We start from the raw sequence: 19,296 nt of genomic DNA on the forward strand, positions 1-19,296 counted from the left end.
TCAGAGAGGAGCATCAGAGAGGATAGTGAAAATACGACCAAGGGGTGAGATTCGGTGGAGGGAATGGGGTCCGGAGGAAGTAAGGGAGGTTAGCCTCCAAGAGGTGTTGCAGCTTGTGGTCTTAGCAATCTCAAAGGAAGAAAAATGATGAAATGGAACTGGGCACCTGTGAAATAAGGTGGGTCGGGGCTGCTGAAGGAACAGGTTGAGAGCGACGGTGCCTTTTGGAGAGGGTGGGTCTCGGGAAGTGACGAGAGCAGTGGTTAGAGGAACGCTGAAGATCACGGCGATATTTGTGAGCAAGGGTGGATCCGATACAGGAAGGGAGGAATTTAATCAGCAATCCAGCTACTGTCTCTGGCTCCGATGTATTCCACGTGGATTTCAGCTTAACTTCCACCATCCCTCCTTCCAATCTCACCCCGGCTCACTGGCCCCTCTCTGACCCCAAATAATCCCTAAAATATTTTAGTAATGTTTCTAAAATTAGGGTTCAAACGAAGGGTCCGGAAACATTAACCTAACCTTTGACCTCTCTCCGCAGATGCTGCCTGACCTGCTGAGCATTTCCAGCACTTCCTGGTTTTAATTCCGATTTCCAGCATCCGCAGAATTTTATTTTGTGAATTGAGATGAGACGTAAAACAAAAAACCTCTGTGAAACGGCATTTGATTCATTAAGTAGTTTAAATGAGGTTATTTTGTGTATTGTAAATGTAATACTGCCCATTTCTAGCAGGTAGTCTTTTAAAGTTAAATGTTTTCCAATGCAGAATGAATCTGTCGTTATCCCGCGTGCTGCTCGGGAAATGCAGTTAATGACACGTTGTGAGGAATATGCAGCGACCGTCTGTTCATTCCATGTGCACAGAGCCTGGCCATCCTGCCGCAGCAGAAGAGTATCGTTACTATAATTATAAAAACATTCATTCACTCTCATCCACGCAGCGTAGCTGCAATGTTGGTGATTTATAAAGACACAATGGCACAGAAGGAGGCCATTCAGCCCATCGAGTCCGTGCCGGCTCTCTGTAGAGCGATCCAGTCAGTCCCATTCCCCCGCTCTATCCCCGGAGCCCTGCAAGTTTATTTCCCTCAAGTGCCGATCCAGTCTCCCCTTGAAAACACTGAGGGGGAGAAATTCAGTTGCTTGCACCAGCCGGTAGCGCCTTAGGAGGAGGAGATGTTGGGCGCTAGGCGGCTAGCGACCGGGCGCAGCGCGATCTGCGCCTCTCCCCAACTTCACTAGAGATTTAGCGTTGGCGCAAAGTCTTTGCGCGCGCTCAGCTGCACGCGCAGATCCTGACGTCATTTCATCGTGCAACGCCCTTTGTGCACCCCAAACCGGAACTTCAGTGGCGCTGCCCTTCTTTGCACCTGGCGCCCCCAGCGACTGGTAGAGGGGAACGGTTCCCAGTCGCTGCAGGGCGCGGGGGGCGCTATTTAAAGGGGACTCCTCCTGCAGTATAAGTGGCAGCCATTTTGTGCCAATCCCTCTGTGTGAGAGAGAGATATTTGGAGAGAGACAAAGGCAGAGAGCTTTCTGCTTTGACTCAGCGCTTGCAGAGGTACTTGTGGCTTCAGGCCAGAGCTTTGCACTTGGATTTCACTTTCAGTGCCATAGCCTTGAGTCACCACATATAATGGGGGCTGCAATGGGTGGAAACGTTGGCTTTCTGCATTGCATTCAAAGGGATCAGAGACGCCGTGAGCGAGTGCCAGTCATGGCCAGACGGAGATTGGCCAACAGGCGTCGGCACAGGAGGCCTTACCCACCCAGGGTATACCACCAGCAGTTCTCATATCTGAACATGTCTGAGGAGCAGTGCGTTCAGAGGCTGCGATTCAGAAGGGAGGTGGTCACTGAGATCTGTCACCTGCTTCGCAGAGATCTGCAGCCACAGCTGAGGAGCAGGACGTCTCTGTCAGTGGCAGTGAAGGTGACGGTGGCTCTCAACTTCGATGCCACTGGCTCCTTCCAATCCGCTACTGGGGACATTGCCAACATCTCCCAGTTCGCGGTACATTGCTGCATCCGCCAGGTGAACAATGCCCTTTTCAGAAGGAGACGTCAGTACATCTCCTTCCCCATGACCCTGGACAAGCAGCAAGAGCGTGCAATCGGCTTTGGAAGAATGGCGGCCTTCTCCATGGTTGAGGGCGTAGAACTGATGAACCAGCAATGGTCAGGCCTTGCTTCAGGGCTGCAGTGTGCAGGGCATGGCAGCCAAACAAGTCGACCCTTCCCCTTTAAGAGCTGACCGGCGCCAGCGTGTCTGCCTTCATTGAGCAACTCGCCACACCTGCGCTGCGCCCGTCCTCGGTGTTAGCGCCCCGGATCGCCGGCTTAGCGCCTAATGATAGTCGTGCATCGCCTGCTTTAGCGCAGCAGCAACCTCTTGGGGCGATGCCACTGAATATCGGTGAAGGTGGCGCGAAGTTGCGCCGGGCGCAAACTTTAGCGGCCGCCCGGCTGTAGCGCCCCAAACGTGGCTATACTGAATTTCTAGGCCTAAGTGTCTCCGCTTCCACCACTTCCGTCGGCAGCGAGTTCCAGGTCCTCACCACTCGCTGCGTAAAAAGGTTTTTATCACATTCCCCCCTGTATCTCTTGCCCAAAACCTTAAATCTGTGTCCCCCAGCCCTTGTACCATTAACTAGTGGGAACAGCCTTTTCCCGTCTAGCCTATCCAAACCCGTCATAATCTTGTACACCTCTATCAAATCACCCCTCAACCTCCTTTGCTCTAATGAAAACAAATCCAGCTTCTCCAACCTGTCCTTGTCGCTAAGATCCCCCATCCCCGGAACCATTCTGGTAAATCCCCTCTGCACCCTCTCAAGGGCCTTCACATCCTTCCTAAAGTGTGGTGACCAGAACTGGACACAATACTCGTGCCAGCAATTCCCAATTAAGGACTATAATTCCTTTAAAGTGGAATAGCGATCTTGCACTGAAAGTGAATGCTTCTGATGCAAGGGTTCATTTTCTTGCTCCACACGGCAGGCTGGGACCCTTGCTCGCTGATACTGCAGATCAGAGGCGCAGGCGCAGTATGTACCTGACTTTCCCGCTGCTGGTGGGCAGTGTGAAACCAGAACATTACCCCGGTAGTGCAGACCAGTAGAAATCAGGCTTGCCTTTAATTTCCGAATGAGTAAACAGCTGCTTTCCCTTGAGCACCAGTGAATTTAAATTTAGAGAAAGGATACAGAAATCTGCCCCCGAGGAGTCAGCCCAGAAAGCTGCTCTTGTGGTGTCACCAAAGCACCTGTGGTGTGAGCGCGACAGGTGAGGATAAGACAAGTGCAGACAAGATCACGGGCAAGAAAGACTCCTGTAAGGTTACAAACCCTTTACTTCTGGAAAAATTTCAGAAAAGCCATCCACAGTATTGCCAACACCACCCTCTTATAAATAAGAAGTAGGCCACTCGAGCCTGCTCCGCCATTCAATAAAATCATGGCTGGTCTTCGACCTCAACTCCACTTTCCCACCTGATCCCCATATAAGAACATAAGAACATAAGAGATAGGAGCAGGAGTCGGCCATTCGGCCCTTCGAGCCTGCTCCGCCATTCAATGAGATCATGTCTGATCTTCTGCCTCAACCCCATTCACCGGCCCTGTCGCCATATCCCCTGATGCCCTTACTAGTCAGAAATCTATCGACTTCTGTTTTGAATATACCCAATGACTGAGCCTCCACAGCCCTCTGGGGTAGAGAATTCCAAAGATTCACCACCCTCTGTGTGAAGAAATTTCTTCTCATCTCAGTCCTGAATGGCCGGCCCTTTATCCTGAGGCTGTGGCCCCTGGTTCTAGACTCCCCAGCTAAGGGAAACATTCTCCCAGCATCCACCCTATCAAGCCCTGTAATAATTTTGTATGCTTCAATGAGATCCCCTCTCATTCTTCTGAATTCAAGAGAATACAGGCCTAGTTTACTCAATCTCTTCTCATACGACAGTCCCGCCATCCCAGGAACCAGTCTGGTGAACCTTCGTTGCACTCCCCCTATGGCAAGTATATCCTTCCTTAGGTAAGGAGACCAAAACTGTACACAGTACTCCAGGTGTGGTCTCACCAAGGCCCTATATAATTGCAGTAAGACATCTTTACTCCTGTACTCAAATCCTCTTGTATCCCTAGAGTCCGAAAATCATGAAACAAACTCTTAAAAATCATGAGAGTTGGTAAGAAATCATGAGTTGCTATTGTTTTCCCGACCCTACCCGACCCCTCGCTGACCTTTGCTCCTGGACAGGAAGCGCCATCAGCCGTCACTAACCGATTACTGACATAAGAAGATAAGAACTTGGAGCAGGAGCAGGTGGATCAGTGGCCCCGCTGACCCTTCACTCGCAGGACAGCCTCGTCTGCTTTTGACGGTTTCTGGAACATAATCTCCTCCAGCAGTACAACCCCCCACCCCCCGTGATCGCTGCGCTCCTCCAATTCTGGCCTCTTGCGCATCTCTGATTTCCATCGCTCCACCATTGGCGGCCGTGCCTTCAGCTGCCTGGGCCCTGAGCTCTGGAATTCCCTCCGTAAACCTCTCCGCCTCTCTCTCCTCCTTTAAGACGCTCCTTCAAACCTCCCTCTTTGACCAAGCTTTTGGTCACCTGTCCTAATATCTCCTTATGTGGCTCGGTGTCAAATGTTGCCTGATAATCGCTCCCGTGAAGCAACCTTGGGACGTTTTACTACTTTAAAGGCACTTAAATACAAGTTGTTGTTGTTATCAACTTCTGGCCAATTAATCTCCTTCTTTGAGATAACATAAGCTGTAAGCCAGTGTTCGACACTCTTCCATGTACCAGTGTAATTAAAGTACAACAGACCAGGAAAGATTGGAATCCGGTGTTAAAATGGCCGTTAATTTATTGGAATATTGTTTGTGCTACAAACAAAAACAAAATATAAACCCACATAACAGCAGTGGCTACAATCCAACTGCATATGTAGAATTTTGCAGAGTCAGCAGGCTATTATCTGAAGAAGTTGTAGGTTTTAACTGTTGGGTGGAAAATGAGATGATCGCATGTTTGCAGTGACTGCAGCCCTGACCCTGCTTACACCAGGTCAACCCGCCTCAATAATTCACAAGACATCCACATCACACTTGATGAGTGAGTTGGATACTTGCCTTGCGCGTTTACAACCCCTCCCCTCCCCCTCCCCACCCACCCCTCCCCTCCCCCTCCCCTCCCCACCCACCCCCCTCCCCCCTCCCCTCCCCCACCTCTCCACCTCCCCTCCACCCCTCCCCTCCACCCCTCCCCTCCCCCTCCACTCCTCCCCTCCCCCTCCCCTCCCCCCCTCCACCCTCCCTCCACCCCTCCCTCCTCCCCTCCTCCCCTCCCCTCCACCCCTCCCCTCCCCCTCCACTCCTCCCCTCCCCCTCCCCCTCCACCCCTCCCCTCCCCTCCCCCTCCACCCCTCCCCCCACCCCTCCCCTCCCCCTCCACCCCTCCCCTCCACCCCACCCCTCCCCCCTCCACTCCCCTCCCCTTCCACCCCTCCCCCCTCCCTCCTCCCCTCCACCCCTCCCCTCCCCCTCCACTCCTCCCCTCCCCCTCCACCCCTCCCCTCCCCCTCCCCTCCCCTCCCCCACCTCTCCACCTCCCCTCCCTTCCCCCTCCCCCCCCCTCCCCTCCCCCTCCACCCCTTCCCTCCCCCTCCACCCCTCCCCCCACCCCTCCCCTCCCCCTCCCCCTCCACCCCTCCCCTCCCCTCCCCCCACCCCTCCCCCTCCAACCCTCCCCCTCTCCCCTCCCCCCACCCCACCCCTCCCCACCACTCCCCCTCCCCTCCCCCTCCACCCCTCCCCCTCCCTTCCCCCTCCCCTCCCCATCCACCCCTCCCCCCACCCCACCCTCCCCACCCACCCCTCTCCCCTCCCCCTCAGCCCCCTCCCCCTCCCCCCTCTCCCCACCCACCCCTCCCCTCCCACTACTCCCCTCCCCCTCCCATCCCCCTCCCCCTCCCCACCCACCCCTCCCCCCTCCCCTCCCCCTCCACCCACCCCTCCCCTCCCACCCCTCCCCTCCCCCTCCCCACCCACCCCTCCCCCCTCCCCACCCACCCCTCCCACCCTTCACCCCTCCCCTCCCCTCCCACCCCTCCCCTCTCCCCTCCCCCTCCCCTCCCCCTCCACCTCCCCTCCACCCCTCCTCTCCCCCTCCCCACCGCTGCCATCCCCGAGTCACTCACTCACTCAAAGGCTGCTGCCATTTCTAACAGGCCGAGAAGAGGACATTGTCCGCTGAACTTCGAATCGCATACTGTTTTTCAACAAAATTTGGAGATTTGTGCGCTCCATTGCGAGTGAAGCTTTATTTCACTCTGAAATCGTGTCTCTCATGATGAAAATGTGAGAGTTGACAATACCACACCCAGAAATGGTACATTTTGATCATATTTTGAGCTTGAATCCTATTGATAGAGCAGTCTGAATCGAAACCAGGAGCAGTGGTAACAGAAATCCAATCGAGGGCAGCGGAGGATGTATCCCAGAAGAGGATGTGTTTGGAACAGGAATTTTGCAAATGAATTCCAGCCTCTCCCCACTCATGGCGCTCATGTGATCTCTTGGTCTGATTTATTCCAGAAACCCTTCAAAGTCTGACTAGTAGGACTGTGGAAAATAGGAAAGTGTAGATAAAAACATAAGAATTAGGAGCAGGAGTCAGCCACACGGCCCTCGAGCCTGCTCCGCCATTCGGCCCCTCGAGCCTGCTCCGCCATTCAATAAGATCATGGCTGATCTTCGACCTCAACTCCACTTTCCCGCCCGATCCCCATATCCCTTGATTCCCCCAGAGTCCAAAAACCTATCGATCTCCGCCTTGAATATACTCAACGACTGAGCCTCCACAGCCCTCTGGGGCAGAGAATTCCAAAGATTCACAACCCTCTGAGTGAAGAAATTCCTCCTCATCTCAGTCCTAAATGACCGACCCCTTATCCTGAGACTGTGACCCCTGGTTCTAGACTCTCCAGCCAGGGGAAACAGCCTCTCAGCATCGACCCTGTCAAACCCCCTCAGAATCTTACATGTTCATCCGTCCAGTCTTAAAAACCAATACCTCTCAATTGCCCACTGCTTTAAATATCGATCCAGTTCTTCCATAAATGTTATTGTCAGACTCTACAAAGCCACAGTGAAGTTTAAATTCACGTGAATAGTCATCCTTATCCACCGAGGGAAAAATGTCAAGAGGTCTCCACTGTAAAAATACCTCAAAACTCCCCCAAACTCCAGAGAAAAATATTATTTTCTGGGCATTTCATTAAGTAGAGCTACAAAGTGGTAGAAAACTGGTCTTATTCATATCTATACACTGGGGGGAAAAAATTTAAGATCAACTCAATGGCTGAATGGCCCAAATCATCCTAGAACAATAATGGTGCGTAGGCGCCGCACCCTGTTATTAATACGCAAATCGGCCGGCAGGTTCAGGGGATTAAGAGATGTGCTGTGAGTTGTGAATCACCAGAACCTGCTGGTCGATTTACGCCGCTCAGCCATTTCCTTCGCACAAATGGCGTCTTGCCCTCTGTTATTTTTAAGAACTTGCTGGATTTGCACATTAATTGCCTACTAAACTCATTAAGTCTGGTAATTAACAGCATAAGTACCTTTTTAACGAATTGATACTTGTAAATGCAATGCCAATCAAACCTCTGGCCCAGAATGGGAACAATTTAAAGCGTGGAGTCTCATTCCAGCAGGTGGTAAATTGTTGCTGGATATTTAACAATTGTCAAATTTTTCATTTAAAAATTTTTTTCTTACTTTTCCTTTCTGTCTCTTAATCCACTCTTTCTTTTTCTCTCTGGACCTTAATCCACTCTTTCTTTCTCTCTCTGTACCTTAATCCACTCTTTCTTTCTCTCTCTGGACCTTAATCCACTCTTTCTTTCTCTCTCTGTACCTTAATCCACTCTTTCTTTCTCTCTCTGGACCTTAATCCACTCTTTCTTTCTCTCTCTGGACCTTAATCCACTCTTTCTTTCTCTCTCTGTACCTTAATCCACTCTTTCTTTCTCTCACTGGACCTTAATCCACTCTTTCTTTCTCTCTCTGGACCTGATTTGACTCCAATTCACCCGATTTCCTTCTCCGTCGTTCCTCTGTTTCTTTCTCTATCCTTTAAACTCATTGCTTAGAATCATAGAATCACAGAATGCTTATGGCACAGAAGGAGGCCACTCGGCCTCTCGAGCCTGCTCCGCCATTCAATGAGATCATGGCTGACCCAATCTTGTCCTCAGCACCACTTTCCCGCTCTCTCCCCATACCGTTTGACTCCCCTGTAGTTCAAATGTCTGTCAATCTCCGCCTTGAATATATTCAGTGACTCCGCCTCCACAGCTCTCCGGGGTAGAGAATTCCAAAGATTCACGACCCTCTGAGAGAAGAAATTCTCCCTCATCTCTGTCTTAAATGGGCGACCCCTTATCCAGAGACTATGCCCCCTAGTTCTAGATACCCCCACGAGGGGAAACATCCTCTCAGCATCCACCCTGTCAATCCCCCTCAGAATCTTATATGTTTCAATAAGATCACCTCTCATTGTTCTAAACTCCAATGAGTATAGGCCCAACCTTTCGTCATACGTCAACCCCTTCATCCCAGGAATCAACCTGGTGAACCTTCTCTGAACTGCCTCTAATGCAAGTATATCCTTCCTTAAATATGGAGACCACAACTGTACGCAGTACTCCAGGTGCGGTCTCACCAGTGCACTGTAAAGTTGCATCAAAACTTCCCTACTTTTATACTCCATACCCCTTGCAATAAAGGCCAACATTCCATTAGCCTTCCTAATTGCTTGCTGTACCTACATGCTAAGTTTTTGTGTTTCATGTACTAGGACCCCCAGATCCCTTTGTAGTGCAGCATTTTGTAGTCACACCATTTAAATAATAATTTGCTTTTTCATTTTTCCTTCCAAAGTGGATAACCTCACATTTTCCCACATTGTACTCCATCTGCCAAATTTTTGCCCACTCACTTAACCTCTCTATATCCCTTTGCAGACTCTGTGTCCTCCTCACAATTTGCTTTCCCACCTATCTTTGTATCATCAGCAAATTTGGCTACAGTACACTCGGTCCCTTCATCCAAGTCATTAATATAGATTGTAAATAGTTGAGGCCCCAGCACTGATCCCTGTGGCACCCCACTAGTTACTGGTTGCCAACTGGAAAATGGCCCATTTATCCCTACTCTCTGTTTTCTGTTAGTTAGCCAATCCCCTATCCATGCCAAAATATTACCCCCAACCCCGTGCGCTCTTGTAACCTTTTATGTGGCACCTTATCAAATGCCCTCTGGAAATCCAAATACACCACATCCACTGGTTCCCCTTTATCCACCCTGTTCGTTACATCCTCAAAGAACTCTTGCAAATTTGTCAAACACGATTTCCCTTTCATAAAACCATGTTGACTCTGCTTGATTGTCTTATGATTTTCTAAATGTCCTGCTATTTATTACCTCCTTAGTAATGGATTCCAGCATTTTCCCAGTGACAGATGTTAGGCTAACTGGCCTATAGTTTCCTGCTTTCTGTCTCCCTCCTTTCTTGAATAGTGGCGTTACATTTGCGGTTTTCCAATCCGCTGGGACTTCTCCAGAATCCAGGGAATTTTGGTAGATTACAACCAATGCATCCACTATCTCTGCAGCCACTTCTTTTAAGACCCATAGGATGTTGGCCATCAGGTCCAGGGGAGTTGTCGGCCTTTAGCCCCATTAGTTTGCCTAGTGCTTTTTCTCCAGTGATAGAGATTGTTTTAAGTTCCTCCCTCCCTATAGCCCCTTGATTATCTATTATTATTGGGATGCTTTTAGTGTCTTCCACCGTGAAGACCGATTCAAAATAATTGTTTAGAGTCTCTGCCATTTCTCTATTTCTCACTATTAATTCCCCAGTCTCATCCTCTAAGGGACCAATGTTTACTTTAGCTACTCGCTTCCTTTTTATATACCTGTAAAAGCTCTTACTGTCTGTTTTTATATTATTTGCTAGTTTACTCTCATACTCTATCTTCTCCCTCTTTATAATTTTTTTAGTCATCCTTTGCTGGTTTCTAAAAATGTCCCAATCCTCTGGCCTACCACTAATCTTTGCAACATTGTACACCTTCGGCCCGTCGAGCCCGTGCCGGCTCTCTGCAGGAGCACTTCCGCTAGTCCCACTCCCCCGCCCTTTCCCCGGAGCCCTGCAATTTTTTTCCTTCAGGTACTTATCCAATTCCTTTTTCAAAGCCATGATTGAGTCTGCCTCCACCACCCTTCCAGGCAGTGCATTCCAGGTCCTAACCACTCGCTGCGTAAAGAAGTCTTTCCTCATGTCACCTTTGGTTCTTTTGTCACAAGGTTGAGGAGATAGTTTGTTGGTCCCGCCGTTCACCGTGGTCCCAGGTGCCCTGTTATCAGCTCGCACTCCCAGCAAGTTACAGAGCAAAAACATTTAAGCTGAAGGGTGTGGGAAAAAGTCTAATTAACAGGGCACACCGCGAGATGCCCCATATCAGCAAAATACAGGCCAAGATTCTACAGCCCTGCAAGTGAGCTACATGCACAATCAAACCCACACAGCACTGAATGGGGGAATTAACACTGTTGTTATTAAATAACCCTTCCCTTATAATAATGTTTAAACATTTTTGTAAGAGATTTTGGGGCCACTATCCCTTGCAGAACCTCTCTACTGATGGAGACAGGGACTGACGGGTTTAATGATAAAAAATTACTGGACACAGTTTCTTCACAGCCGTGGAACGCAAGGTGACTATGGACAAGCAACTGCGTGTTCCCTCCTCCTCCCTGGTATAACATTGAAGGTCCTGCACACATTGCCAATCCAGGCAGGCAAACCTGCACTTGGCAGAATTATGCCTATGGGTATATTCAGAATATGCAGTTTGCAAATCAGGCTCAGAATGTCACTGCACAATTTACACGTTTCAAATACACGTGAGTTGATTGCACAGACAAACAAACCCCAGAGAAATGAATGTGAAAGCATAACATTAACTAGGAAATAAAACCACCATAAGAAGGAAATGAAAAGATTAAATAACTGCAAAAACACAAGGTAAAAATGGTAATTCAGTCTTTAACTAGGTTAAGAGCTGGGCAATTAACCAAATAAATGATCAAGTAAATACACTTGAAACTGCAATTATTAAAAAAGATAATTGGAGGACCGTGGGGTCCAGTGAATGAAGCTCAAGAAATGCAATTCGCAGAAAAACTGGAACAGAACTCACATTTATTCAGTCACAAAACCTTGCACCTCACAAGGTCCAAACAGACACGGAAAGGGCTTCAGTAAAAAGCTATTACAGGAGGAGAAGGAATGAACTGGAACAAAGAGGTTGCAGCATTGAATCTAGTTAAATCAATTTGTTTAATAGATTGACTCTAAACTCCAGCAATGACACCAATTGCTCCGTTGTGTGGCGGCATTCTCAGCACATCGCTGTTGAAGATGACAATTGACTGAAATGCCCATCTGCAGCCTTGAAAACATCCAGTGGTTTAGGTTCTATTAGAAAAAGAACTGGGAGTCCCTGGGGAGGAATTCTCAGACATGCTGATGTGGAAAAACATCTGTTACTGGCAACTGCTCGTTATGAAAGTGCTGCAAGAGTGGTTTCGAATTCAGACACTCCTACCCCAGGAGACTCGGCGGCCAAGAAATGGGGTCATGTAGCGAGCCTTTTCAGGTGCCAGGCGGCCTACTCTGACCCCAAAGGGCGGGCCGGTACAGGAGGCCACGCTCGAGTCAGGAGTGATGCCGGCAGCATCCCAAGCTGAAATTCATATCTGACGATATGGGTCGTGGAGGAATAACAACAGAAAATGCTGGAAAAACTCAGCAGGCCAGGCAACATCCGTGGAGAGAAAAACAGAGTCAACGTTTCAGGTCGAAACCCTTTGTCAAGACTGAATCGTGGAGGACGTGTCTCCTATTTCTAGCACAGCATGTCGGTCAGTCGTTTGTTGTTTCACAGATTTCCTCAGTGCCACTGATGTTGGAGAGCAAACATTTGATGCTTTGGACAATAGAGATGGAACTTGCACGTCTTATCACATCCACAAGATGTCAAAACGTGATTTATAATCAATTAATTTTTTCTGAACTGCAGTCACTGCGGCAGCCAATTTACGCACAGCAAGGTCCTACAAAGAGAGATAAATAGGCAATTAATCTGTTTCTGGTGATGGTGGAGAGGGAAACATTGGCCAGGACCACTACTTCTTCTTAGGCAGTCCCTCGGGACCGAGGATGACTTGCTTCCACATTAAGAATGAGTTCCCAGGTGACTGATGAGTCCAATGCGGGACCTACAGTCTCTGTCACAGGTGGGGCAGACGGTGGTTGAAGGGGCGGGTGGGTGGGGTGCTTGGGTTGACGTGCGCTCCTTGCTCTGCCTGCGCTTGGCTTCCGCTTGCTCCCGGCGAAGAGACTCGAGGTGTTCGGCGCCTTCCCGGATGCTTCTCCTCCACTTTGTGCGGTCTTGGGCCAGGGATTCCCAGGTGTCAGTGGGGATGTTGCACTTTTTCAAAGAGGCTTTGAGGGTGTCCTTGAAGTGTTTCCTCTGCCCACCTGGGGCTCTCTTGCCGTGCCGGTGCTCCGAGTAGAGCGTTTGTTTTGGGAGTCTCGTATCGGGAATGCGAACGATGTGACCCGTCCATCGGAGCTGATTGAGCATGGTCAGATCTTCGATGCTGAGGATGTTGGCCTGAGCAAGAACACTGACGTTGGTGCGCCTATCCTGCCAATGGATTTGCAGGATCTTGCGGAGGCAGTGTTGGTGGTACCTCGCCAGTGCTTTGAGGTGCCTGCTGTACATGGTCCATGTCTCTGAGGCATACAGCAGGGCGGGTATCACTGCTGCCCTGTAGACCATGAGCTTAGTGCCGGGTTTGAGGTCCTGGTCTTCAAACACTCTCTTCCTCAGGCGACCGAAGGCTGCACTGGTACACTGAAGTCTGCACTGGCCCACTGAAGTCTGCACTGGCTCACTGAAGGCTGCACTGGCTCACTGAAGTCTGCACTGGCTCACTGAAGTCTGCACTGGCTCACTGAAGTCTGCACTGGCCCACTGAAGTCTGCACTGGCCCACTGAAGTCTGCACTGGCTCACTGAAGTCTGCACTGGCTCACTGAAGTCTGCACTGGCCCACTGAAGTCTGCACTGGCTCACTGAAGTCTGCACTGGCTCACTGAAGTCTGCACTGGCTCACTGAAGTCTGCACTGGCCCACTGAAGTCTGCACTGGCCCACTGAAGTCTGCACTGGCTCACTGAAGTCTGCACTGGCTCACTGAAGTCTGCACTGGCTCACTGAAGTCTGCACTGGCTCACTGAAGTCTGCACTGGCCCACTGAAGTCTCCACTGGCCCACTGAAGTCTGCACTGGCTCACTGAAGTCTGCACTGGCTCACTGAAGTCTGCACTGGCTCACTGAAGTCTGCACTGGCCCACTGAAGTCTGCACTGGCCCACTGAAGTCTGCACTGGCTCACTGAAGTCTGCACTGGCTCACTGAAGTCTGCACTGGCCCACTGAAGTCTGCACTGGCTCACTGAAGTCTGCACTGGCTCACTGAAGTCTGCACTGGCCCACTGAAGTCTGCACTGGCCCACTGAAGTCTGCACTGGCCCACTGAAGTCTGCACTGGCTCACTGAAGTCTGCACTGGCCCACTGAAGTCTGCACTGGCCCACTGAAGTCTGCACTGGCTCACTGAAGTCTGCACTGGCCCACTGAAGTCTGCACTGGCCCACTGAAGGCTGCACTGGCCCACTGAAGTCTGCACTGGCTCACTGAAGTCTGCACTGGCCCAAAGAAGTCTGCACTGGCTCACTGAAGTCTGCACTGGCTCACTGAAGTCTGCACTGGCTCACTGAAGTCTGCACTGGCCCACTGAAGTCTGCACTGGCACACTGAAGTCTGCACTGGCCCACTGAAGTCTGCACTGGCTCACTGAAGTCTGCACTGGCCCACTGAAGTCTGCACTGGCCCACTGAAGTCTGCACTGGCTCACTGAAGTCTGCACTGGCTCACTGAAGTCTGCACTGGCTCACTGAAGTCTGCACTGGCCCACTGAAGTCTGCACTGGCTCACTGAAGTCTGCACTGGCCCACTGAAGTCTGCACTGGCTCACTGAAGTCTGCACTGGCTCACTGAAGTCTGCACTGGCTCACTGAAGTCTGCACTGGCCCACTGAAGTCTGCACTGGCTCACTGAAGTCTGCACTGGCCCACTGAAGTCTGCACTGGCTCACTGAAGTCTGCACTGGCTCACTGAAGTCTGCACTGGCTCACTGAAGTCTGCACTGGCCCACTGAAGTCTGCACTGGCCCACTGAAGTCTGCACTGGCACACTGAAGTCTGCACTGGCCCACTGAAGGCTGCACTGGCTCACTGAAGTCTGCACTGGCTCACTGAAGTCTGCACTGGCTCACTGAAGTCTGCACTGGCTCACTGAAGTCTGCACTGGCTCACTGAAGTCTGCACTGGCTCACTGAAGTCTGCACTGGCCCACTGAAGTCTGCACTGGCTCACTGAAGTCTGCACTGGCTCACTGAAGTCTGCACTGGCTCACTGAAGTCTGCACTGGCTCACTGAAGTCTGCACTGGCCCACTGAAGTCTGCACTGGCTCACTGAAGTCTGCACTGGCCCACTGAAGTCTGCACTGGCTCACTGAAGTCTGCACTGGCTCACTGAACTCTGCACTGGCTCACTGAAGTCTGCACTGGCCCACTGAAGTCTGCACTGGCTCACTGAAGTCTGCACTGGCCCACTGAAGGCTGCACTGGCCCACTGAAGTCTGCACTGGCCCACTGAAGGCTGCACTGGCTCACTGAAGTCTGCACTGGCCCACTGAAGTCTGCACTGGCCCGCTGAAGTCTGCACTGGCTCACTGAAGTCTGCACTGGCCCACTGAAGTCTGCACTGGCCCACTGAAGTCTGCACTGGTGCACTGAAGGCTGCACTGGCTCACTGAAGTCTGCACTGGCCCGCTGAAGTCTGCACTGGCTCACTGAAGTCTGCACTGGCTCACTGAAGGCTGCACTGGCTCACTGAAGTCTGCACTGGCTCACTGAAGTCTGCACTGGCCCACTGAAGTCTGCACTGGCTCACTGAAGTCTGCACTGGCTCACTGAAGTCTGCACTGGCTCACTGAAGTCTGCACTGGCTCACTGAAGTCTGCACTGGCTCACTGAAGTCTGCACTGGCTCACTGAAGTCTGCACTGGCTCACTGAAGTCTGCACTGGCTCACTGAAGTCTGCACTGGCCCACTGAAGTCTGCACTGGCTCACTGAAGTCTGCACTGGCTCACTGAAGTCTGCACTGGCCCACTGAAGTCTGCACTGGCCCACTGAAGTCTGCACTGGCTCACTGAAGTCTGCACTGGCTCACTGAAGTCTGCACTGGCTCACTGAAGTCTGCACTGGCCCACTGAAGTCTGCACTGGCTCACTGAAGTCTGCACTGGCCCACTGAAGTCTGCACTGGCCCACTGAAGTCTGCACTGGCCCACTGAAGTCTGCACTGGCTCACTGAAGTCTGCACTGGCCCACTGAAGTCTGCACTGGCTCACTGAAGTCTGCACTGGCTCACTGAAGTCTGCACTGGCCCACTGAGGTCTGCACTGGCCCACTGAAGTCTGCACTGGCCCACTGAAGTCTGCACTGGCTCACTGAAGTCTGCACTGGCCCACTGAAGTCTGCACTGGCCCACTGAAGTCTGCACTGGCTCACTGAAGTCTGCACTGGCCCACTGAAGTCTGCACTGGCTCACTGAAGTCTGCACTGGCTCACTGAAGTCTGCACTGGCCCACTGAAGTCTGCACTGGCTCACTGAAGTCTGCACTGGCCCACTGAAGTCTGCACTGGCCCACTGAAGTCTGCACTGGCCCACTGAAGTCTGCACTGGTGCACTGAAGGCTGCACTGGCTCACTGAAGTCTGCACTGGCCCACTGAAGTCTGCACTGGCTCACTGAAGGCTGCACTGGCTCACTGAAGTCTGCACTGGCTCACTGAAGTCTGCACTGGTACACTGAAGGCTGCACTGGTGCACTGAAGGCTGCACTGGTACACTGAAGTCTGCACTGGCTCACTGAAGTCTGCACTGGCTCACTGAAGTCTGCACTGGCCCACTGAAGTCTGCACTGGTGCACTGAAGGCTGCACTGGCTCACTGAAGTCTGCACTGGTGCACTGAAGGCTGCACTGGCTCACTGAAGTCTGCACTGGCCCACTGAAGTCTGCACTGGCCCACTGAAGTCTGCACTGGCTCACTGAAGTCTGCACTGGCCCACTGAAGTCTGCACTGGTGCACTGAAGGCTGCACTGGCTCACTGAAGTCTGCACTGGCCCACTGAAGTCTGCACTGGTGCACTGAAGGCTGCACTGGTGCACTGAAGTCTGCACTGGCCCACTGAAGTCTGCACTGGCCCACTGAAGTCTGCACTGGCTCACTGAAGTCTGCACTGGCCCACTGAAGTCTGCACTGGCCCACTGAAGTCTGCGCTGGTGCACTGAAGGCTGCACTGGCTCACTGAAGTCTGCACTGGCCCACTGAAGTCTGCACTGGCTCACTGAAGGCTGCGCTGGTGCACTGAAGGCTGCGCTGGTACACTGAATGCTGCGCTGGTGCACTGAAGGCTGCGCTGGTGCACTGAAGGCTGCGCTGGTGCACTGAAGGCTGCGCTGGTGCACTGAATGCTGCGCTGGTGCACTGAAGGCTGCGCTGGTACACTGAATGCTGCGCTGGTGCACTGAAGGCTGCGCTGGCCCACTGAAGGCTGCGCTGGTGCACTGAAGGCTGCGCTGGTGCACTGAAGGCTGCGCTGGTGCACTGAAGGCTGCGCTGGTGCTCTGAAGGCTGCGCTGGTGCACTGGTGCACTGAAGGCTGCGCTGGTGCACTGAAGGCTGTGCTGGTGCACTGAAGGCTGCGCTGGTGCACTGAAGGCTGCGCTGGTGCACTGAAGGCTGCGCTGGCTCACTGAAGGCTGCGCTGGTGCACTGAAGGCTGCGCTGGTGCACTGAAGGCTGCGCTGGCTCACTGAAGGCTGCGCTGGTGCACTGAAGGCTGCGCTGGTACACTGAAGGCTGCGCTGGTGCACTGAAGTCTGCACTGGTACACTGAAGGCTGCGCTGGTGCACTGAAGGCTGCGCTGGTGCACTGAAGGCGGACACCAGGAGAATGAATCGCTTGTCCTTCTTGCAAACAGTATTAGATCTTTGACATCTACCTGTATAGGCAGTTATGACCAAAGTTTCATGTTTTATCTGAAAGATGGCACCTCTGACAATGCAGCACACCTTCGAGCACTGATCTGTTGGACTGGATTATATTCCCAGTTCATGATCTAACACAAGAGAACAATTCATGCTTAGCACAATTCAGATTGAACCATCTGGTGATATTCTGTCAAGGAGCTTTCAAATTACTTCAATATATTCAAAGGCGAATCCTCCATTATTCTAAAACAAGTCACATAACTTCAATGTAGTAAGTAGGAGAAATTTACCGAAATTGTTGTCAGCGTAACTCAGGTTACCAACTGCTAAACATCAGCCACATTGAATAATTAACAGATGTTCACAGCACAGGAGACCAATCGGCCCATTGTGGATATGTTGGCTCTGTGCTACAACATCCAAAACTAATCCCACTGCCCCGCTCTCTCCCCGTAGCCCTGTATCAATCCCAAACTAATCCCACTGCCCCGCTCTCTCCCCGTAGCCCTGTACCAATCCCAAACTAATCCCACTGCCCTGCTCTCTCCCCGTAGCCCTGTATCAATCCCAAACTAATCCCACTGCCCGCTCTCTCCCCGTAGCCCTGTATCAATCCCAAACTAATCCCACTGCCCCGCTCTCTCCCCATAGCCCTATATCAATCCCAAACTAATCCCACTGCCCCAGTCTCTCCTCATAGCCCTGTATCAATCCCAAACTAATCCCACTGCCCCGCTCTCTCCCCGTAGCCCTGTATCAATCCCAAACTAATCCCACTGCCCCGCTCTCTCCCCATAGCCCTATATCAATCCCAAACTAATCCCACTGCCCCAGTCTCTCCTCATAGCCCTGTATCAATCCCAAACTAATCCCACTGCCCCGCTCTCTCCCCATAGCCCTGTATCAATCCCCAAACTAATCCCACTGCCCCGCTCTCTCCCCCATAGCCCTGTATCAATCCCCAAACTAATCCCACTGCCCCGCTCTCTCCCCCATAGCCCTGTATCAATCCCCAAACTAATCACACTGCCCCGCTCTCTCCCCATAGCCCTGTATCAATCCCCAAACTAATCCCACTGCCCCGCTCTCTCCCCCATAGCCCTGTATCAATCCCCAAACTAATCCCACTGCCCCGCTCTCTCCCCATAGCCCTGTATCAATCCCCAAACTAATCACACTGCCCCGCTCTCTCCCCATAGCCCTATATCAATCCCAAACTAATCCCACTGCCCCGCTCTCTCCCCATAGGCCTGTATCAATCCCAAACTAACCCCACTGCCCCGCTCTCTCCCCATAGCCCTGTATCAATCCCCAAACTAATCCCACTGCCCCGCTCTCTCCCCCATAGCCCTGTATCAATCCCCAAACTAATCCCACTGCCCCGCTCTCTCCCCCATAGCCCTGTATCAATCCCCAAACTAATCCCACTGCCCCGCTCTCTCCCCCATAGCCCTGTATCAATCCCAAACTAATCCCACTGCCCCAGTCTGTCTACATAGCCCTGTATCAATCCCCAAACTAATCCTACTGCCCCGGTCTGTCTAGATAGCACTGTATCAATCCCAAACTAACCCCACTGCCCCGCTCTCTCCCCGTAGCCCTGTATCAATCCCGATCTAATCCCACTGCCCCGCTCTCTCCCCATAGGCCTGTATCAATCCCCAAACTAATCCCACTGCCCCAGTCTGTCTACATAGCCCTGTATCAATCCCCAAACTAATCCCACTGCCCCGCTCTCTCCCCATAGGCCTGTATCAATCCTCAAATTAATCCCACTGCCCCAGTCTGTCTACATAGCCCGGTATCAATCCCAAACTAACCCCACTGCCCCGCTCTCTCCCCGTAGCCCTGTATCAATCCCGATCTAATCCCACTGCCCCGCTCTCTCCCCATAGGCCTGTATCAATCCCCAAACTAATCCCACTGCCCCAGTCTGTCTACATAGCCCTGTATCAATCCCCAAATTAATCCCACTGCCCCAGTCTGTCTACATAGCCCTGTATCAATCCCAAACTAAT

The 19,296-nt window shown here is 51.8% G+C and overlaps 1 protein-coding gene across 2 annotated transcripts in view; it reads left to right on the forward strand.

Moving 5' to 3' along the window:
* The window catches only part of LOC147122474 (complexin-1), a 312,708-nt gene that overhangs the window by 180,021 nt on the left and 113,391 nt on the right, over positions 1 to 19,296 (forward strand). The gene's annotated exons all lie outside the window — the stretch shown is intronic.

Source organism: Somniosus microcephalus, chromosome 2 (assembly GCF_052327205.1).
Source record: "Somniosus microcephalus isolate GS21.2 chromosome 2, FLI_Smic_1.0, whole genome shotgun sequence".
Classification (NCBI taxonomy): domain Eukaryota; kingdom Metazoa; phylum Chordata; class Chondrichthyes; order Squaliformes; family Somniosidae; genus Somniosus; species Somniosus microcephalus.